Source organism: Carcharhinus amblyrhynchos, chromosome 10, assembly GCF_965287045.1.
Source record: "Carcharhinus amblyrhynchos chromosome 10, sCarAmb.v2.hapA, whole genome shotgun sequence".
In the NCBI taxonomy this organism is placed as follows: Eukaryota; Metazoa; Chordata; class Chondrichthyes; order Carcharhiniformes; family Carcharhinidae; genus Carcharhinus; species Carcharhinus amblyrhynchos.
This window is the reverse complement of record NC_137333.1, coordinates 67,223,310-67,247,048: the sequence shown is the minus strand read 5'-3', so window position 1 is coordinate 67,247,048 and position 23,739 is coordinate 67,223,310. Positions and strand designations below refer to the sequence as shown.

General features: G+C 42.4%; 1 protein-coding gene across 1 annotated transcript in view; it reads left to right on the top strand.

Moving 5' to 3' along the window:
- The window catches only part of gucy1a2 (guanylate cyclase 1, soluble, alpha 2), a 166,308-nt gene that overhangs the window by 11,663 nt on the left and 130,906 nt on the right, over positions 1 to 23,739 (top strand). The window lies entirely within an intron of this gene.

Genomic DNA, 23,739 nt, shown 5'->3' with positions numbered 1-23,739 from the left:
TGACTTGTCATAGAAACATAGGAAATAGGAGTAGGCCGTTTGGCACTTTGTGCCTGCTCCACCAATCATTCTGATCATGGCTGCTCAATCAACTCAATAGCCTGATTCTCCCCCCTTCCCCACCCCATTTGCTTTGATCCTCCTGGCTCTAAGAGCTATATCTAGCTCCTCTTGAAAACTTGCAATGCTTTGGCCTGAACTGCTTTCTATGGTAGTGAATTCCATAGGCTCAACATTCTCTGCGTGAAGAAACTTCTCATCTCTTGTCCTAAAATGTTTACCCTGTATCCTCAGACTCTGACTACTGGTTTTGGTCTCCCCCCATCATCCGGAATACCCTTCCTGCATCAACACTGTTTGTTTAGTCCTGTTAGAATTTTATAAGTTTCTATGAGATCCCTCCTCATTCTCATGAACTTCAGCGAGTATAATCCTAACCGATTCAATTTCTTCTCTTACGTTAGTCCCGCCATCTCAGAATCAGTCTAGTCAACCTTTGCTGTACCCCATGTCATAGCAAGAACATCCTTCCTCTGATAACGAGACCAAAACTGCAACAATATTCCAGGTGTGACCTCACCAGGCCCTGAATAATTGCAGGAAGACATCCCTGCTCCTGTGCTCTAATCCTCTTGCTATGAAGGCCAACATGCCACGTATAAGATGATGAATGGGATGGATAGGATAGAGGTGGAGAGACTCTTCCCGCTCAAAAAAGACAGTAGGACTAGGGGGCACAGCCTTAAGATAAAGGGGAGGCGGTTTAGAACGGAGTTGAGGAGGAACTTCTTCACTCAAAGGGTGGTGAATCTCTGGAATTCTCTGCCCGTTGAAGTGGTGGAGGCTGCCTCGCTAAATATTTTTAAGAAGCGGGTTGATGGGTTCTTGATAAGAGAGGGGATTAAGGGTTATGGGGAGAGGGCGGGAAAGTGGAACTGAGCCACAACAGATCAGCCATGATCTTATTGAATGGCGGGGCAGGCTTGAAGGGCTAGATGGCCTACTCCTGCTCCTATTTCTTATGTTCTTATGTTCTTATGTCTTCTTTACTGCCTGCTGCACCTGCATGCTTACCTTCAGTGACCGGAATACAAGGACACGAGGTCTGGTTGTACATTCCCCTCTCTCAGTTTGTAGCCATTCAAATAATAACCTGCTTTCCTGTTTTTGCTAGCAAAGTGGATAACATCACATCTATTCACACTATACTACATCACCATGCATTTGCCCACTCGCTCAACTTGTCCAGATCATATTGAAGCACCTTTGCATCCCTCCTTACAGTGCACCATCCCACCCAGCTTTGTGTCATTTTAGAAATTACATTTAATTCCCTCATTTAAATCATTAATATATATTGTGAATAACTAAGGTCCTAGCACTGATCCCTGCAGTATTCCACCAGTCATTGCCTGCCATTTGGAAAAAGAACCATTTATTCCCAGCCTTTGTTTCCTGCCTGCCAATCAGTTTTCTATCCATCTCAATACTCTACACCCAATCTCATGCACTTGAATTTTACACGCTAATCTGGTTATGTGGGACTAAGTCAAAAGCTTTCTGAAAGAGCCTGTGGATATAGATTTTTCCACTGCCCCCCCCCACCACCTCGTTAACTCTACTAATCCAGTAGTAACATCAGCTAAAATGGTAACAAAAGGACTTCATGTGAAGAATGCATCTTCTGTGGCAAATGAAGGACAGCATCAAACTGAAAGAAAAAACATACAAAACCACAAAGGTTTGTGATAGGTTTCAGAAACCAGCAAAGATTGATCTAATAGAATAAGGAGAGACCAATTAGAGCAATATAAAACTGGATAGTAAGAGTTTCTAAAAGTATTTAAATAGGAAAAGAAAAACTAAAGTGAGCATTGATTCCTTAGAGGATTAGATTGGGGAATTAATAATGGGAAACAAGAAATAGTGGAAGTGTCGAACAGATATTTTGTATCTGTCTTTTTGATTTATTATTGTCACATGTATTTTTTTATGGGCTATACGGGCAAAGCATACTGTTCATAGAATATATAGGGAAGAGAGAAACAAGAGTGTGTGGAATGTAGTGTTACAGTCATAGTTGGGGGGTAGAGAAAGATCAACTTAATATAAGTTGGGTCCATTCAAAAATCTGACAGTAGCAGGGAAGAAGATGTTCTTGAGTCGTTTGGTACGTGACCTAAGACTTTTGTATCTTTTTACCAGTGGAAGAAGGTGGAAGAGAGAATGTCCAGTGTTCATGGGGTCCTTGATTATGCTGGCTGCTTTTCTGAAGCAACAGGAAGTGTAAACAGTGTCAATGGTTGGGAGGCTGGTTTTCCTGATGGGCTGGACTACATTCACAACCCTTTGTAGTGTCTTGTGGTCTTGGTCGGAGCAGGAGCCATACCAAGCTGTGATTCATCCAGAAAGGATGCTTTCTATGGTGCATTTGTAAAAGTTGGTGAGGTTGGTAGTGGACACACTGAATTTCCTGAGCCTCCTGAGAAAGTAGAGGCCCTGGTGGGCTTTCTTAACTACAGTGTTGGCATGGAGGGACCAGGACAGCTTGTTGGTGATCTGGACACTGAGAAGCCTGAAGCTATGGACCATTTCCACTTCATCTCCAGGAGATGTTCTCCACTGTGATTCCTGAAGTCGACTGATCATAAGATTGAAGAAATGATGGAGACAGAAAGCAAGATACTATAGGCAGTTTGGCCTAATAATTATCATTGGGAAAGTTTTAGAATCCATTATTAAGTTGGTAGTAGCAGTGGCAGCAGGATGAGGTCCTGAAGTGGGCATTGATTGTGGTAGGGCAAGAGGCCAGTCCATGGATATTCCCATCACAGACTTAATAAGGATTGAGGCTGGAGGGTGAGAAGGTCCCTACCTGATTAAATGCCTACCCTGCCACCAAACGTACCATGGGCATAAGATCCACCCAATGCATTATCAACATCATCTGATCTGGGGAATTACTAGCATTGCCTTGATTTTCTGACAGTTAATTACCTGTCAGCGTTAACCACTCCTGTCGCTTTTTCAGAATATTCTTTTACCAATTTTATTTTTGAGTCAGGAAATTTTGTCAGAAGCTGTAGGTGTTTTGTGAGGGAGTTTGAATTGTGTTAGAGAGCTACACACTTCGATAACCTGTGTAGGTTTGTGTGAAGAGGTACAATCATTAATTATTATTAATCCGTCTGAAATATTATCTGAAAAACTGTGTCACATATTAAAGCTATTTGCAAATTCTGATGTTTAATATGAGGGCTGGAGAACAAGTCACTTTGCATGAAATAGCGCAGAGTGTGGGAGTATGAGCCTATGTAGGAGCACAGTTGGCATGGCATGGAACATTTCACACATTTGTAGATCTCTGTGCACTGGCACAGTTCAATAATAATTATTGCTAAATGTCAACAGGTGTTATGGGACTTGACTTGACACTTCCGTGTAGTGCTGAAGGAGTCCTGCACTGTTACAGGTGGTGCCTTTCAGACAAAACGTCAAACTGAGAGTCCATTTGTAATCCCAGATAGTCTCATGCCTAGTAAAAATATCATGTTCCTAACTTTAAAGACATGGGGTAGGCCTTTCCAGTCATGTCTGCATTGGGACCAAAAATGCCTGCCCAAGGTCAATGGACCTGTTTCAAATTATCCGTCTTGCGTGTGGTGATTTTCATGGCAGACGGGATTGGAAGATTTGGGCCTTGAGCTTTATTCAAGGTGCACTTTTTGAAATTAACTTTAAAAAATGGAAAGTGCACAGCAAAGATGACGACCAGATGACCATTTGTGACTTCTGCATTGACAAAGAATTAACTCCGATCTCTGCAAAGTTCTTAAAATGTAAGTGAGTGGAATGTACTTCAAAGACATTCAAAATATAAAACCGCTTGTGACTTTACATCCCCTATTGACTCAAAATCAATAGCCCCCCTACTCAGTGTCTGTGAGCTCGACACTTAATAAAGAGAAGTAGAAGAATGAGTTCATCACAAGTAGGGTGTGAACATTCACCGACCACCCTCTCCCCGCCCCTTCAATATGTAACAATGGCTTCTAACTCCAAATCCTTTGTGCAGACAATAGAAATTGATCATGTGGTCACAAGATCAAAACTGATGTCAGTTAACAAATCTTATTACTCTAGAGATAAGGTGGGAGTGACTGTCCTTGGCATCAGGACAGCGTTTGACTAAATATGGCATGAAGAGCCCAAACAAAACTGGAGTCAACAGGAATCAAGGGCAAGTTCTCTGCTGGTTGGAGTCATACCTAGCACATAGGAAAATGGTTACCAACAAGTTCCTAAAAGGAGAATGATCCACTGGGCCTTTTACCCAGGAGACCCTGGGAGTGTCCAGCCCATCTGACTCCCTCCTTCCAGAGTCTGGCACACCTCAGGCACAGCAGACAGAAGAGCAAGTGGGCCAGGGCCCTCCAGGTCCTAGCCCTCCAGTGATGCCAGCCAAGGGCATCTCTGGCATCAGGGCACAGTAAACAGCAGGCAGCCTTCTCCTCAGACATGGATCCTGGGGGCACACCAAGACATAACAGGAATTTCATGAAGTTAAGAAATTGTAGGTGCACAGTGTGGGCACAGGTCATATTAGACACTCGTAGCTCTTGAACGCTGATATTAGTCTCATTATGATCTGTTGCTGAAATAAATCTAACTGATGTTCACCACTTCTAGACTGTGTAAGCTTAACTGAGTTTTAATGGAATGTTTTTCACCACCTTGATGCATTTGGTCTCGCAGAGCCTCAATGACCTCATCTCAATGCAACTGTTTCATTTGCAGTGACACGACTCAGCTATGATGCAAGGAGTCTTCAACCCTGTCCCAATCCCCCGATACAGCATAAGGATAGATGAATGTCAGCGCCCTTCATCACTCTGACAGGAGCACAGGGAGTCTGCAAGCTGCCATTAGATAGACAGGGGTCAGACATTAGCAGTATCTTTGAGGAATATCATAGATCTTTCCTCACTGCGATTGATCATCACCCTTCTGCATTGACTGCCAACTGGGACATGTGGCCACCCAATCCCAGCTCCCTGGTGTGCAACGATGAAGGTGTCTCTCATCCTCCTGCCTATGTACACTACTCTCACTCCTTCCGCCTCCTCTTCAGGCTCCCCGTTGGCACCCTCCTGCATTTCCTCTTCATCTGAGGACATGTACCACTCCTCCAGATCCTCGTCTGCAGTTCATCACCCCGTTGCAGAGTTGTGGAAAGTGCAGTGAACCATCACAGTGTGGGAAACCCTCTGGGGGCTTCAATGTAGGTCTCCAATGGACCTGCCTAGGCAGCAGAAGCGCACCTTCAGAAATGCTCTGCTTGATCACTGTGCGAGTCGCAGTGTGTGCCTCAGTGTCGCGAGTCTTTGCCACAGTTTGTGGTCTCTGTACTGGCTTCATCAGTCACGACCTAAGGCGATTTTGTTGTCTCCTAGGAACCATCCCTGTAGCCTGGGGTGTTCCTGGAATGATTCAGGGTCCTGGGACTGGCCACAGATGAAGCTGTCATGTATGCTTTCTGGGAAATGGACCCACACCTGCATTATGCACATCTCATGGTCACAACGAAGCTGCACACTGTGGGAGTGGGAAGCTTTCCTGTTGATGAAGGAGACTCTCTGGTGCCAAGGGGTGTGGAGAGCACATGGGTAAAGTCAATTGTTCTCTGCATCTGTGGAAAACCAGTTACCTGACTGAATCCCTGCTCACCATATTGATGCTCAAGCCTCAGTGCAATTGCACACTGATGCTGGAGTCTCCTCCTCCACTGGCTACATTTCATAATTACCCATGACCCTGTGAGGGATTGGCGAGAGGGAAAGATTAGTGTTCCATGCTCTGACGCACTGGCCATATTAATCTGGGAGCAGCTAGTCCAGGAACATGATCTGCAATGCTTGCATATTGACTCAGATCAAGTCCCCTTCCATTTCCAGAACAGAGGGGCCCCTTGAGTCTGCCCTCGAGCACCCTGCCTGGCAACTGGCTAGCAGTCTAGAGCCCCCTTTCCTTCCTCTTGAGATCACGGGGGGATCTTTCAGGAGGAATATGTGTTTAATCATTGCACCTGGCTGTGGACACCTATACAGTGAGGTGTGTGTTGGTTAAGCGGGTGGGGGTGAGGGAGAAAAGGAACAGTACAGACAGGCGATGAGGACCCTGGGGAGATGTGAACCCCTTGGCTCTTATTCCTGAGTCACCGGTGGCAGCCCTGACACCTAAAGCTGAGTCTTAGCCTTTGACTTGAAACTGTGGAGAGCTGATATTGCTAAGGGTTAACTTCTGAGGGCCAATTAGTGTAATAAACATGAACGTCAGGATACAAACTGAGCACAGTTGGTTCCTTCTTCAGATCAAAGCAGTGCTAATAGGCACCCTGCTGATTCAAGTTTGAGACTTAGGGAGCTCATTGCTGTCATCTCTTCATCCTTTGCCTTACTGGATAGTTAATCCTCAGGTGCAGCCAACCACCACCATTTTTAAAGAGTAGTAATAATTTGCACCAATTTGCATCGTGGCGGACGAGTTCAGAAGAATTGAGGTCTGGTCAAATAAGTATATTATAATGCATTCAAATCCATGCACATTAGGTCCAAATCCTTCCTTGGAGTGAACCAGATCACGCCATTGGGCTGGGGAGGATCACATTCTGAGATTTTGCTGGTGAAAATCATGTTTTAAGCTTCTTGTGAGGTTCAGCAGCCATTACGGGATTTGCGCCCATGGCTAACATGGTGGCTGAATTGAGCCTTCTGACTGGAGCAAAGCCAGAAACCAAGTTGTAGTCAAGCTCCTACAGTGAACATAGAACATTACAGTGTAGTACAGGCCCTTTGGCACTCGATGTTGTGCCGACCTGTGAGACCGATCTAAAGCCCATCTAACCTACACTATTTCAATATCATCCTTATGCTTATCCAATGACCTTTTAAATGCCCTTAATGTTGATAAGTCCACTACTATTGCAGGAAGGGCATTCCTTACTAATCTCTGAGTGAAGAACCTACCTCTGACATCTGTCCTATATCTATCACCCCTTAATTTAAAGCTATCTCATTTCATATTAGTCGTCACCATCCGAGGAAAAAGGTCCACCCTATCTAATCCGCTGATCATCTTGTATGCCTCTATTAAGTCACCTCTTAACCTTCTTCTCTGTAATGAAAACAACCTCAAGTCACTCAGCCTTTCCTCATAAGACCTTCCCACCATACTAGGCAACATTCTGGTCAATCTCCTCTGCACCTGATATGACTTGGTTCTGCAGGTAAAAGTATTGCTCCGTTTCTCAGTCTGTTTGTGATTTTCTGGGTAGGTTCTCTCCCCTCTCTGGACCAAGACTGACTGCCTTCAGGCTGCTGCTCTAGATGTAAGCTAATAAACGTTTCTTATTATAAGCTTCTTTTCAAATGACCAAAGTATCAGTGTTCACATTGTCTATACTGGTGGTCCCTGATGACATTAGCATTAACACACAATGGGGTTTGGATCTCCTTATGATTCACACCCATTTGGTATAGTTTCATTCTGCAGCCACTTGTTAATATGCAGATTCTCTTCCCACCATGTTGTTTTAGAAAACAATGTTCATTCTTCCATACATTTGTGGGAGTGACACAAATTTTTGGTCTCTCAAGAAATCACAGGGCATAGGGAGCAAGTAGGAGAACAGAGGTGAGGTCTGATTTCAGCCATGATGATATTTCTTGTGTTCATGTGTACTGTTTTTTTTTGTGAGTCCTTGTGAAGTACAAATTTGCTGTTGCATTTCATAGTTTACAATAGTAACTATACTTCAAAAGCACTTCATTAGGTTTAAAGTGTTTGAGGACGTTCTGAGGTTGTGAAGGGTACTGTATGTTTTTCTTCATTTAATGACAATTATTGTACTAGTTTGAAAACTGTTCTTGTGTATGCAGTATGCCCATCCATTGTCTTTTTATATGCCTGAAGGGCACCAATGGTCACTATCCCCTTTTGAAATGGGTGAGTTGCCAAAAATCTGAAGTAGCAAACATTAGGTTTTTAAGAAAGGCAAAAATGAGAAACATTTGGAAAGAATTATAAATGTAAACCAAATAAAATTATTGGACGGGAACTGTAACAGTAGAAATTCTAAACATACCAGTGATCATAGAACCCCTACAGTGCAGAAGGAGGCTATTTGGCACATTAAGCCTGCACTGACAACAATCCCACCCAAGCCCCATCCTGGTAATCCCACATATTTACCCTGCCATTCCCTTAATATTAAGGGGTATTTTAGCATGGCGAATCAACCTAACCCGCACATCTTTGGACTGTGAGGAAACCAGAGCATCTGGAGGAAACCCACACAGACACGGGGAGAATGTGCAAACTCCACACAGACAGTGACCCAAAGTCAGAATTGATCCCGGTCTTTGGCGCTGTGAGGCAATAATGATAACCCTTGGGCCACTGCGCTATCTATCATTATTCACTTGGATAATTTAAAACATGATTGAAGATCAATATTCAGATCATAGTAAAACAAGTTTGACATTTTCTAAAAAGCTTTGACATGCATCCAAATAGGTTTTGAATTGAAACCAATATATGTATTGTTGGATAACCTCCAGAAATGTTTATCATTCATGAAAAGTGCTCCTAATGGGCCAATGCTAAGTGAAATCTCCACAGTGGCTCATTGACATCTGATACTGTAGATAGCCATTGGTCAAACCATGTCATTTACCAATGCCTTAAACATGAAGGCAAGTAATGGATCATGTGCTCCAACACCTTCTATTTGAAAATGAGCCCAAAGATCTGCAAATTCATGTTAATCAGCGGACATTCAGCATGTTTCAACCTGTGCCAGTTATCCCATCACCTTACTCATTAACACCACCACATTCATTTCTGTATTATGTCCATCTCTGTGGCTGCTGACCTCTGCTGCAATCTCCATCCAACTTCCATTGGTCAGGTGGGAGGGCCTCCTGATGTAGTTAATGAGGAAGGGCATCTCCCACTGTTCTGGGACAGGAGGACCTCTAGGGGAGGAATCACTGAACTGAGGGATTATGAATTGTCTGGTCTTTAACAGTTGAGTGTGGAGGTCAAGGGTATGTTCCTGGGGTCAGTAGTAAAGAGGAAGGCTGAAACTGAGGTGATACTCTTGGTGTCCTATCAGCCACTGTCATGCCAATTCTGCGGTAGGCACTGAGTGCATGTCCAGGTGCCACCTAAAAATAATGTTTGGACCTATGACTCCTTCATCAACTTTCTGACCATTCCTGCTGCATCATTGGTTTTGCCCCACATGTGGATGGCTGCTGCATGGTTGTGTTCAGTCAGCTGTTCCTGCAAGTGGAAGTTCAGTCCATTTGCAGATTTGCCATTGGGACCTGCACCAAGAGAACTAAATACCCCCCTCATCTCTCTCTACCTCTCTCTGTATTGGAAGGTGAGCTGTGCGGAGGATGCAGAGATGCTTCAGTGTGATTTGGATAGGCTGAATGTGTGGGCATATGCATGGCAGATAAATGTGAGATTATCCACTTTGGTAGCAATAATAGGAAGATAGATTATTACTTGAATGCATGTAAATTGAGAAAGGTGGATACTCAGCAAGACCTTGGTGTCTTTGTGCAGCAGTAGCTGAAAGTAAGTGTCCAGGTACAGCAGGCAGTAAAGAAGGTGAATGGTATGTTTGCCTTCATAGCGAGAAGATTTGTATAGATGAAAAGGGATGTTTTGCTGCAAGTGTATAGGGTGCTGGTGAGGCCACACCTGCAGTATTGTGTGCGATTTTGGTTGTTATCTGAGGAAGGATGTCCTTGCTATTGAGGGAGTGCAGCAAAAGAAGGCTGTTTCCTGGGATAGCAGGTCTGTCATATGGGGAGAGATTAAGTTGGTTAGGATTATGTTCACTGGAGTTTAGAAAAGAGAGCGGGGATCTCATAGAAACATATAAAATTCTGACAGGGTTAGACGGGTTAGATTCAGAAAGAATATTCCCAATGATGGGGGACTCCAGAACTGGGGGTCATACTTTAAGGATAAGGGGTAAATCTTTTCGAACTGACGTGAGGAGAAATTTCTTCACCCAGAGGGTGGGTGAATGTGTGTGGAATTCACTACCACAGAAAGTAGTTGAGGCCAAAATGTTGTGTAAGTCAAAAGGGAATTAAATATAGCTTTTGGGGTTAAAGGAATAAGGGGGGATCAGGATATTGAATTTGATGATTAGCCATGATCAAAATGAATGGCAGAGCAGGGTTGAAGGGCCAAATGGCCTCCTCCTATTTCTAGTTTCTATCTCTTTCTCCATCTCCCTCAAAACTGGAATCTTTCTGATTCCCTTGGTCTCGGATTGTGGAGCTACCTATTGGAACAGCTGCATTAATATTTTAAGGCACGCCAGGATTTCACATTAATTAGTGAATACTTGATATATCTTTTGTGTCTCAGCGGAATATGTTAACTAAACTATGAAAGTTGGGCCCAGCACAAACCTTAACTGCAATCACTCAAATCCTCATTCCCAAAGCAAGCCATTACTTGTTTTGCTTTGCAAATTGGTGCTGAAGCCAGTCATCTTCTTTTCTTCAATTAGCAAATAATTTTCTCTAAATGAAATTAGTCCTGAGTGTTAGTGTGAACCAGGTAATAGCAAATTAGCTGTCCGTTTTAAACTCAGAATTGGGCAATTGCAGTGTAATGCACCAATTATGCAGTGTTACAACCAAAAATCATCTGACAACTGAAATATGTTATTTTGTTCAAAATATACTCTAGAATCTCATTGATAAATACAAACGTAACCATTGCTTATCATGTTTATATTTTCTTGACGATGATAGCAATGTATGGTAGATTACAGTGATCAAATCATGTCATTTATCATAAAGTTCTTTAGTGGATTCAAATATGTGATATTAACAAAACTTTATTCGGAGATAGCTTTTTTTAACAGTTTATAACTATTCTCCAGCCAGACATATTGTCTGCATAATCAGTCGGTTGTAATTCCCACTCTGATTGCATGCCCCCAGGCCCTTGTGATACACATAACTGACTTATAATCCTACAATTTACATGGCGCTTTTGAGGAGCTTTTCACTGCAGGTTACTGAAGGCTGCCGTTGGTGATGTATGAGGGAGTAGCACATTTGAAGCAATATTGTGAAGTAAAACAATTTACCTTCATTACATTTAAACCTGAGACCTGCCACCCATTTGGAACAAACTGCAGTCTGACTGCTAATTATTTTGAGTTTGATTGACAATGATGGGCAGATGGCAATATTAATCTATATGGTTTGACAAGTAATAATGTTTGGATTTATTTCACTAACTAATAAAGGAGAATCTTAGTGTGCCAATATTTTATTCCACATTGTCCATATTTCATGTCCAATTCACTTCAGCTTGTACAGTTATCTTAAGCGTGCTTAGTATTCATTCATGGTGCTAAGTTCAATTCACTTTTAGTAGTCAATTATTTTTGTGAAATGAGCCTATAATTTTATGTGAGCTACATGATGTAGATTGACAACTTACTGGGGGATATATCAAAAGGGACAAGTAAAGTTGTTGGCACCTGGAACTGGCCACAAGCTATTTGTAGTTTTCATTATTTTGCCCTGTAAGATTCCTTGTGAAAATAAAGGCATTAATAATTAAATTATTAGCTGTCTGCTAATATATTAATGATTAATGTGTAGTATTTTGTAAAAAACTTGTTTGGATTTCATATGGATCCAGTAGATTCTATATATTCAATACAACATTGACAGGATTGTTATGTATGTTTGTACAATGCTTCAGGAATGGGACAGTTAAAGCAATCACCCCCAGTGACAGGTGTGCAGGGCTATTCCACCTTTCCCTGGGGGTCTTTTTGGATTGGTTAGTTTTGCTGTACAAATGGATGATAACGCTGATGTGCTCCCAGTTTACAAACACGCACTGTCCCCAGTCTTCTTTTTTCTGATTGAAAAGTATTTTCTTCTGACTGAATGATGTTTAGATAAGCACACCATTGGATTTTCCTATTTAAATAAGTTCACTTATTAGTTACAAATAGGCTTATATTAACACCGCAATGAAGTTACTGTGAAAATCCCTTAGTCACCACACTCTGGCGCCTGTTCGGGTACACTGAGGGAGAATTTAGCACCTAACCAGCATGTCTTTCAGACAATGGGAGGAAACCCATGCAGACACAAAGAATGTGCAAGCTCCACACAGACAGTGACCCAAACCAGAAACTGCTGTGAAGCAGCAGTGTGGCACCACTGTGCCTCTGTACTGGGAGCAAATTGTATTTAACAAAGTGAAAGAGTGTATTTTGCTGTTATACTAAATCATTGTACACTCCCAGAGTGATATTTGGTTTTGGCTTTTGCATAGTATTGAGTATTAGAAAAAAACGATAGTCTTGCATTTATATAATACCTTTCATGCCTACTGAATGTCTCAAAGCATCTTAGAGCCAATTTCTTTGAAGTTACGTCAGTGTAATTTAAATTTTTTTCTTCACGAAATGTGAGCATCACTGGCAAGGACAGCATTTGTTTCCTATTTCTAAATATGTTTGACAGAGTGATGGTGAACTGCTGTCATCATTTGCTGCAGTCCATCTTGTGTAGGTACACCCATAGCGCTGATAGGAAGATACTTCCCGGATTCAGAACCAGTTACACCCAAAGGTATGGCGATTATAATTTCATATCAGGGTGGTTTGGTGCGTTGCTACAGCTTATCTTGTAGATGATACATACTGCTGCCATTGTGCTTTGGTAATGGAGGGAGTGACTGATTATGGAGGTGAATGTATGTTGATCAAATGGGCTTCTTTTTCAAGTGTTATTAGAGCTGCACTCATTTAGGCAATGGAGAGTGTTTCATCACACTCCTGATCTATAGATGGCTTTGAGGAGTCAAGAGGTGAGTTATTCAGCATAGAATATCCAGCCTCCAGTCAGCTCTTTTAGCCACAGTATTTATATTTGCATCCCACTCCTGACATTTCCATTTTAGGGGTGGAACAGTAGTTAGCACTGCTGCCTTACTACGCAAGGAACACAAGTTCGATTCCTGGTTTGGGTCACTGTGTGGAGTTTACACATTCTCCCTATGGGTGCATGGGTTTCCTCTGGGTTCTCTGGTTTCCTCCCACAGTCCGAAAGACGTGCTGATTAGGTGCGCTGGCCATGCTAAATTCTCCTTTAGTGTACCTGAACAGGTGCAGGGGTGTGGCGACTGGAGGATTTTCACAGTAACTTCATTGCAGTGTTAATGTTAGTCTATTTGTGATATTAATAAATTACTTTATGGCTGGCCCAGTTAACTTTCGAGTGAATAGTAACCCCTAGAATGTTGATAGTGTGTGATTCAATGATGGTAATGCCAAGGGCAGATGGTCAGATTTGCTCTTATTGAAGGTGGTCATTGCCTGGCACTCGTGTGGCACAAATGTTTCTTGCCAATTATCAGCCCAAGCCAAAATGTTGCCCAGTTTTGTTGCATATGGGCATGGACTCCTTCAGTATTTGAATTTAAGTTTATTTATTCGTGTCACGAGTAGGCTTACATTAACACTGCAGTAAAGTTTCCATGAAAATCCTCTAGTTGCCACCCTTAGATGACTGTTCGGGTACACTGAGGGAGAATTTAGCATGGCCAATGCACCTAACCAGCATGTCTTTCAGACTATGGGAGGAAACTGGAGCACCTGGAGGGAACCCACGCAGGCATGGAGAGAACATGCAAACTTTGCACAGAAAGTGACCCAAGCTGGGAATCAAATCCAGGCCCCTGGCACTGTGAGGCAGCAGTGCTAACCACTGTGCTAATTGTGAATGATACTGAATATTGTTCAAACATCAGCAAACTTCCTCACTTCTTCTGACCTTATGCTGGAAGGAAGGTCACTGATGAAGTGGCTGAAGATGGTTAGGCCTAAGACACTACCCATAGGGTCTCCTGCAGTGATGTCCCAGGATTGAGCTGATTGGCCTTCAACAGCCACATGTTCCTAATTTGTGCTAGGCATCACTCCAATCACTGATCCCCACTGTCCTCAATTTTCCTCTGACTTCTTCATGCCACACATGTTCAAATATTGCCTTAATGTCAAAGGTAGTCACTCTCACCTGAACTCCTTTGTCCAGTTTTGGACCAAGTTTGTAATGAGGTCAGGACCCTGCTAGAACCCAAACTGAGCTTTGGAGAGCAGTTATTTCTCTAAGTTCAAGTTGTTGGAATTGTGGTGATAGATTCCATCTCTTTGCTGATCGAGAATACGTGGCAGTAATTAGCCAGGTTAGATTTGTCTTGCTTTTTGTGGAGAGGATATACCTGGCAATTTTCCATACAGCTTGGTAGATACCAGTGTTGTAACTGCACTGGAACAGCTTGGTCATGGGCAAGATGAGTTCTGGAGCACAGGTCTTCAGTATTATTGCCAGGATGTTGTCAGGAGCAGTCTTTGTACTACTTAATGCCTTGAACTTTTTCTTGATGTCATTTGGAGTGGATTGATTTGGCTGAAGACTGGCATCTGTGATACTAAGGACTTCAGCAGAAGGCTGAGGTAGATTTGGCACTTCTAGCTCAAGATGGTTGGAAATGCTTTCACCTTGTCTTTTGCATTGATGTGTTGAGCTCCCCCATCATTGTGGATGGGGATGTTTGTGGAGCTTTCTCCTCCGGCTAGCTGTTTAATTGTTGCACTGGATCTGGCAGGACTGCAAATCTTTGATTTGATTTGTTGTTTCTGGGATCACAGCTGTTTATCTTATACAGCTGTTACTCTTTAATGTGTGTGAAGCTTGTGAGCAATAGGTAAAGATGTTGTTAACACATATATTTGTAGAGCATAGAGAAATAGCTTGAAGTTAAATAGATTGGATATAGTTAGGCATATTGATAACCCACTTTATGGAAACAACTGTGAGTTTAGTCACAAACATAGGACATAGGGTTCGATGCTGCTAACACAGCAATAATTAGGGATAATAAAAAGACTGCCTGTAATGTAGAGATAACATCAGAGATGTGATGTGCAGTGAAGCATACACCACATCCTGCAGGAATGTAAGAGGCCCACGTTATAAAAAGCAAATGGTCTGCAAGATGTGTTGTTTCTACAACTAAGCATAAAAGGGGAAAAGGTCACTGAGATGGTTGGGACAGCAGTGATTAAGTTGGCAAAGGATTGATTACCGCCAATCTGAACTGGACATGTAACAGTATTGGATAAGATGGATGAGTTTGCTAATGCACTCTTGTGATAACAGGAGACATTGTTAGATGGGATAGGAACTTAGGGCACCTCGAGCCAATAGGAGAATGTCAACACATAGATGGGACAGGGACCACCAATTAGGAGAGAACATCACATTGCAAAGCCATCACAATGCTTGTAAAAAAGGTATAAAATGTGCTGTAAATCTATGTGAGGTGTGCCTATTTCGCTAGACACCCGGTCTTGCAAGAACGTCAAATAAAATCTTGCTCCTTCAGAACTTGACTTGACTAAATTGTTTAACTGTGAGCTGTGTTTCTCACAATTGGGGGCTCGTCCGGGATCCTAACATCCCTGGTAGGGAGGTTGCCGGTGGCAACTGGGAAGACGCGTCCCGTTCCAAATTGAACGGTCCCAGGTGCTCATCGGTGGGCTTCTCTGCCACTGACTGTTAAGAATCCTAGGAAAGTTGTTCTGAACGAGTAAGTGGGATACGATAGGCACCGTCGTGTGGTCGGGCAACGCTGTGCACGGACCAAGGTAAGAAAAGTGACTTTTAAGTATTGCCTTGGCGACCGGGTCGTGGTCGGTAAACCATGGAAAAATGGGGGTAGTTGGAAGAAGTCCCCCGGGAAAGGTGTCAGGATTGGGGCCCCAGGTAACATCCCTCCAGAAAGTCCGTTGGGAAGGATGTTGGAAGGTTGGAGCACTAGTAGCTGTACTAGGGATAAAAACAAGACGACAATGAGAGGATATTGTTGTCTTGTTTGGGTGAAAGAAGCAATCCGGAGTCCGTCTGTCTTCTGGCCAAAGTACAGATCGGAGGAGGATTGGGTTTGTCATATTCTTAATGAATATGTGAGACAGAAGCAGCCGGTGTCCCAGAAAGGAATTGACTATGCAAGTTGCTGGATAATGTTAATTTCGGGGCTGCGGGGGAGGTTATGTGATGAGGAAGCAGAAAGAGTAGAGAGAAGTATGTCAGTGGAACTGGGAACCCTGACATAGGCTTTTACTGAGGTGCGGGGTGAACGCTAATAGCAGTTATGTATTTGGAATTGTGCATGACTATATGACTGTTTGAGAGAGAAGGGGATTTGTCACGGCATGGGGCACCCAAATCAAACAGGTCAAATTTATTAGAGGCCAGTGAGCTCCCACCAGTAAAGGGTTAAAAAAAGAGACAAGCAGGCTGACTCTGTATGGTACAGAGAGAGAGAGAGGGTGTAACTGTGTAATTGAGACCCTCATGTGATGTAATAGGTATAGCCAATCAAAGTGAATTGCTTTAAGTTTAATAAATTAGGTAGGGATCAGACAGAGATTTGAATTCTGCCAAGTGGGAAAGGTGGCATTACATTGCATCTTAAAGTTGTGAGGAGAGTTAACCATTTAGGCAAACAGTAGATTTGATTTTGTACTTGCCTGTGTTGGTTACAAAGGCAGAGCTGTAGAAATAATTAAACATGTAGATTGCACATTAGAATGCTTTCAGTATTTCTTCGTGCATCTGTGTTCCAAGTGATGTTTTGTTTTATTGTACCAGAATTGTAAGAATGTGCAAGGGTCTTGATTTAGTGAGGATATTTAAAGGTGATAAAAATAAATCTTATTTTGGATTTTCTGAATCAGGCTTTTGTTAAATAAACTGCTGTACTTTGACTCACAATTGGATTCAGAGGTATCTTTACCTACAAGAATTGGTGCTGAAACCTGGGATCTGTTTACGGGTCCGGTTGAATGGCCACAACCGGAGCTCCGGAATAGATTACCGAATTTAAGGGAGTGAATCAAAGTACAGTAGGTGCTCATCTGTGATGAAAGAGTGTGAGTGTGTGAGAGGTCTGAGCTGAGCACGTGCAGATAAGGAGGTGTCTGTCTTTACACCCAGCCTTAGACCAGTTGTTAAGAGGGGTAGCCCCCTATGCGAAGCTCAGAAGTTTGAAGTGAGTGTAAAGGCTAGAAAAGGATGCCTGGGATGTGATGTTCAGATGAGAGTAAGAAAGAATCTGAGAGATTGCCAGAGTAGAAGGGAAAGCCGGCTTAATAGTGTGAGCTTAAGGGTGTAAGCCCACGAGTGTAAGCGGTGGTACGGAGGGGACTGATCACCCCTGATAGGTATCACCGGACTGTGATAAGAGCGACCTAGGGGTGGGATCCATTTCACCCACTAGATCAACAATGGAAATGATTGGGAAAAAAAAAGGACGGAACTAAGATAATTGGAATTCTCTTAGTTTGAATTAATTAAACAGGTTTAAACTGGATTAATTGAACACATCTCAGTCTTGGGTAAAAAAATTGGGCTGATGACAAGGAGAGAATTGAAACGTCAGAATCACAGATTAGAGAGTTAGAAAAGAGAAACCAAACAAAGAAAATAGCAGTATTGTTAATACATCAGTTAGCTGGACTAATTGAACAAGTAGTCACTTCCACTAAGAAGTGGAGTGGGGATAAAAAAAAATTCAGAAAATAGAAGGGTGGAGTGAGAAGCCACTTGATGAATTGTTAAGAGAAGCACAGAAGGTATTTGTGAAGAGAGATAATGAGACAGAGAAACAGAATGCAAAGATAATGGTAGCGACCGTAGATGAGATTGTGAGAAAGAGGGTAAATCCCCTAACTGAGGAAAGGACACGAGGGTATCAGTATGTTGAACGGAAGGTGCGCGGAAGTAGAAAAGGTGGGGCACTAAAAGGTGGGGTAACACAAAAAACCCAAAAGGGGTGTTATCACTGTGGAATGGTTGGACATTTTAGAAGACAGTGCCCTGCATTACAAAGAGAAGAGAGGGTAGTGCCTCTCATGAGTATGGATGAAGATTAGGGAGGTCAGGGGTTCCTACCCCCGGGAATCCACCGGGAACCCTTGATAAATCTGCAGGTGGGTCCCCAACAAGAAGATGCGGTGTTTCTGGTGGATACGGGGGCCACTAGATCCTCTCTGAATTTTATACCGAGAGGAATAAAGTTAATCGATAAAAAATTAACGGTATCAGGAGTGAAAGGGGAAGGTTTTACAGTCCCCATGTTTGAACCAATTATGCTTAAATATCAGACTGAGAGGATGGAGGGTCAACTCTTATACATACCAGCAGTTGGCAGTAATTTATTAGGCAGAGACTTAATAATTAAATTGAGTTTGGCAATTGGAGTAGAAAAGAACCAATTAACAGTAACCATTGGCAGTATTAACAGACGAACAGGAACAGCAAATAGACCCGATAGTCTGGGCAGGGGAGGGAAACCGAGGGGGATTAGACGTTCCTCCTCTGCAAATAAATTTAAAAAAGGAGAGACGGTGTGTGTTAAGCAATACCCTATACCTTTGCAAGGAAAAAAAAAGGATTACAGCCAGTAATTGAAGGATTGGTTAGAGATGGACTGTTAGAACCCTGCATGTCCCCTTATAATACCCCTATATTGCCTGTAAAGAAGCCTGATGGAACGTACCGCCTGGTACAAGACCTAAGGGCCCTGAATCAGATAGTGCAGACACGACACCCCGTTGTCCCTAATCCTTATACTTTATTAAGCAAGATTCCTCCTGATCATGGATGGTTCAGTGTAGTAGACCTAAAAGATGCATTTTGGATATGCCCACTGGTGGAAGAAAGTCGAGACTTATTTGCTTTTGAGTGGGAAAATCCTATCACAGGACGGAAACAACAGTTCAGGTGGACAGTGCTCCCACAGGGGTTCACAGAGTCCCCAAATCTTTTCGGTCAAGTCTTAAAGCAGGTGTTAGAAAGATTTAAAAAGCCTGATGAAATCACGTTACTACAATATGTAGATGACCTACTAGTAACAGGAGGAGGAAAGGAAAAGGTAATAGAAACAACAAATAGCTTATTGAATTTTCTGGGACAACAGGGATTCAGGGTGTCAAAGAAAAAGCTGCAGTACATAGAGAAGGAAGTTAAATACCTTGGACACCTAATCAGTGAGGGAAGGAGAAGAATAGATCCAGAAAGAATACAAGGAATCCTAGATCTAAATATACTACGGACTAAAAAGGAACTTAGGAGGTTCTTGGGATTAGTAGGATACTGTAGATTGTGGATCGAAGGGTACGCACAGAAAACTAAACAACTATATTTGAAACTGTTAGAAGAAGAACCTAATGTTTTAGAGTGGACAGAGGATCTAAGCTGATAATAGAAACGAAACTCCCTTGGACTAAGTGCTTACCAATAGCACTTTTGCATATTTGTACACCTCCTCGAAAGGATTTGGGTTTATCCCCCTATGAAATGCTATTTGGACTGTCTTATATGGGAGCAGTCGGGGAGTTACCGGTTCCTGAAATGAATGATCAATTTGTAAAGAAATATATACTGGGCCTGTCCTCCTCGATATCTTCCCTTAGGAAACAAGGATTATTGTCGCAGACTCCAGCCCTCGACTTCACGGTACATACAATTCGACCGGGAGATTGGGTCCTGGTAAAGTCATGGAAAGAAACTAAGCTGCAACTGGAATGGGAGGAACCATATCAAGCACTCCTAACAACTGAGACAGCAATCAGGACTGCTGAAAAGGGGTGGACACATCATACTAGAATCAAAAGGACTGGTAAAACCTCCAGATAATTCCGACACGTGGAAGGTCGAACCAACTGAAGAACCTTTAAAGCTGAAATTTAAAAGACTCTAAATAATCAATTTCTAGTAGCGGCGTGAGCGCGGGAAAGAAACTGTTTTGAATAAGTTCTCTCCTAAAAGGTAACGAGAAAGGGATAGAATGGAAGGGGTAACCTGGATAATGCTTTCCTTCCTCTTGTCTCAGAAAGTACTTACAAGTATGGGATATAATTCAGATAAATTAGAAAAGGAAAGGAAAAATACTATAAGCTCAATTACGATTCTGGATCTCCCTACAACACAGGTGGTAGAAACTGACCTATGTTCTTTGGTAGTGTGTGGAGATCTGGTGAGCCAGCGAAAATATTCGGTAGAATCCTTACAATTTTATGCTGATGGAAAATATCCTTGGGGTGGACTCCCTTCCATAATATCCCTTCATCAGAAATATATGCAGTCCAGATCAGAATGCTTAGACAAGAAATGCAATCCTATATATATATAACAATAAAAGGGACCAAATGGACCAACAAAATAAACGGTCCAATTCTAGATCCTAAGAACCTCTCCTGGTACTCTATAGCTGGTGGACCCTTCCTTACGGTTAATTGGACCAGAGACTATCAACTGCACCAGGCAGTATTTAGAATCAGGGTAAAGGAGGGAGGAAAAGACAGCAAATTGAAATGCTGTTTCCAAATCTATGTAGATAAAAATTTGAAAACACCCGACCGAAATGATCAGGTTCCCCAAAACGATCCAAGAGCAGTAAAAGTAGTAGAAATACACAACCTAAAACAAACCCTTGAAATAGAGACTGGGTATGAGGAGACCAATGCCTGGGTAGAATGGATCAAATACACTGTAAAAAGCTTAAATAAAAGCAATTGCTATGCCTGTGCGTCTGGGAGGCCAGTGGCTCAAATAGTACCCTTCCCTCTGGGATGGAAACGCGACAGAAGAGGTGTGGAGTGCATGTTAGCCCTGTATCAAGAAAAGGAAGCATGGGGCAATCCGAACTGCACATCCCTATCCCTGATGTTCCCTCCCGTGGAAGCAAAGAACTTAAAAACTCCCCCTCAGTTTCTCACTGCTGTTGTGAATCACACTTCATGTGTGAACCGACAAGGGGCAGAGTTAACTCATAATATGGGGGAGTTAGAATCATGCTCAGAGATCAGGAGCATTACAGAGAACGGAATGGGAGGGAACTATTCATCATTGAAAATCCCCAGAGCAGATATATGGTGGTATTGTGGAGGAAGGGTACTGAGGCCAACTCTACCCCCCCAGTGGAAAGGTACATGTGCAATTGTCCAATTGGCTATACCATTTACCCTGGCATTTGAAGAATCGAAAAAGATAAGGAAAAATAAGAGATCAGTGATAGGAATTTCTTTTGATGAAAAGATATATCTAGATCCCATAGGAGTGCCTCGGGGAGTCCCAGATGAATTTAAAGCTCGAAATCAAATTACAGCTGGGTTTGAATCCTTGTTTTGGTGGGTGACAATAAATAAGAACGTAGATTGGATAAATTATATATACTATAACCAACAGAGATTCATTAACTAAACCAGGGATGCTGTCAAGGAGTTGGCGGAACAACTAGACGCCACTAGTAGAATGGCGTGGGAAAATAGGATAGCCTTAGATATGACGTTAGCAGAAAAAGGAGGTGTATGTGTAATGTTGGGGGGAAAGTGTTGTACCTTTATCCCAAATAATACGGCCCCTGATGGCTCTATAACCCGAGCCTTACGAGGACTAACAACCTTAGCAGAGGAAATAGCAGAAAACTCTGGGGTAAACAACGTATTCACTGTCTGGTTAGAATCCTGGTTTGGAAAATGGAAAGGAATGGTGGTGTCAGTACTAACTTCCTTAATAATAATGGTAAGGATATTGATAACCGTGGGATGTTGCATAATCCCCTGTGTAAGGGGACTGGTCCAAAGGCTTATTGAAACAACACTAACCAAGAAAATGTCTACGGTAGATCATGGAGAGAGAATGAATTTATTGAAAATTGGAAATGAACTGGATGATGAAGTAAATAAAATAGCAGAACAAATGCTCCAGGACTTTGAAATGTGAGGATGGATGGATGTGTCAACAACAAATTAAAAAGAAAAGGGGGGAATTGTGAGCAATAGGTAAAGATGTTGTTAACACATATATTTGTAGAGCATAGAGAAATAGCTTGAAGTTAAATAGATTGGATATAGTTAGGCATATTGATAACCCACTTTATGGAAACAACTGTGAGTTTAGTCACAAACATAGGACATAGGGTTCGATGCTGCTAACACAGCAATAATTAGGGATAATAAAAAGACTGCCTGTAATGTAGAGATAACATCAGAGATGTGATGTGCAGTGAAGCATACACCACATCCTGCAGGAATGTAAGAGGCCCACGTTATAAAAAGCAAATGGTCTGCAAGATGTGTTGTTTCTACAACTAAGCATAAAAGGGGAAAAGGTCACTGAGATGGTTGGGACAGCAGTGATTAAGTTGGCAAAGGATTGATTACCGCCAATCTGAACTGGACATGTAACAGTATTGGATAAGATGGATGAGTTTGCTAATGCACTCTTGTGATAACAGGAGACATTGTTAGATGGGATAGGAACTTAGGGCACCTCGAGCCAATAGGAGAATGTCAACACATAGATGGGACAGGGACCACCAATTAGGAGAGAACATCACATTGCAAAGCCATCACAATGCTTGTAAAAAAGGTATAAAATGTGCTGTAAATCTATGTGAGGTGTGCCTATTTCGCTAGACACCCGGTCTTGCAAGAACGTCAAATAAAATCTTGCTCCTTCAGAACTTGACTTGACTAAATTGTTTAACTGTGAGCTGTGTTTCTCACAAGCTCATTGTTGTAGCTTCTTGATTTAAGTTGGCATCTCGAATTTAGGTGTGTTGGATGCTGCTTTTGGCATGCTGTCTTGCACGTCTCATTGAACATGGATTAAACCTCTGTCTTGATGGTAATGATAGAGTGGGGGAAATGCTGGGTTCACAATTCTGATGCTGCTTTGGCTCATTGTGCTTCATGGATGCCCAGTTTTGAGCTGTTACATCGCTTCTCAATCTATCCCATTTTAGCACAATTGTAGTGCCACACAAAACAATGGAGGGTTTCCTCAGTGTAAAGAAAGGACGACTTCTCCATAAGGTAGCCTGAATGTTTATCTTCTGTATGGTGTCAGTGATAGATGCATCTCAGATGGGAAAAATGAGGAACACAACAAGCTCCCATAAATAGCAGTGTGATTTTGACCAAATAACCTGGTTTTGCAATGTTGATTGTGGGATACACGTTGACCAGGACAAACTCCCACTGTTCTTCTTGAAATGTGTCACAGGATCTTTTGCATCCACCTCAAAGGCAAGCAGGCCCAATGTCTCTTCTGAAGGACAGCAATTGCCTCAGTAAGCATTGGTTTAATTTTTGCCCTTGAGCTCTGGAGTGGTTTGTGAATCCACAATCTTCTGAGCCCAAGGTAAGAGTGCCACCCACTGAGCCATGGCTGTCAAAGAAGACTTGTGTGAGGAGTCTGGCCAACAAAAGATGGTGTGTGGAAAATAGAGGAATGTTTGGCAATCCAACTCTCTTCCATAAATCAGAAGTCCAGCTGTTGGCACTTTATAGGCTTGTACTCAACAAAATATTTTTAGAATAGGTATTTTTAGAAGTCAATTTTTAAAAAATCCTTGTCATTTATTTCTCTTTCTCTCTTTGTCCAATCTTACTCTTCTCCCCACCGCCCCCCCCACCTAATTTTGACTCAAATTTACTGTACTTCCTTCTCCAGCATTCCTGTTTCTTTCTCTATCCTTAATTCTGATTGGTTAAAAGATAGACTGTTTGTCCTATTGTTCATCAAATTCCTGGTGCAC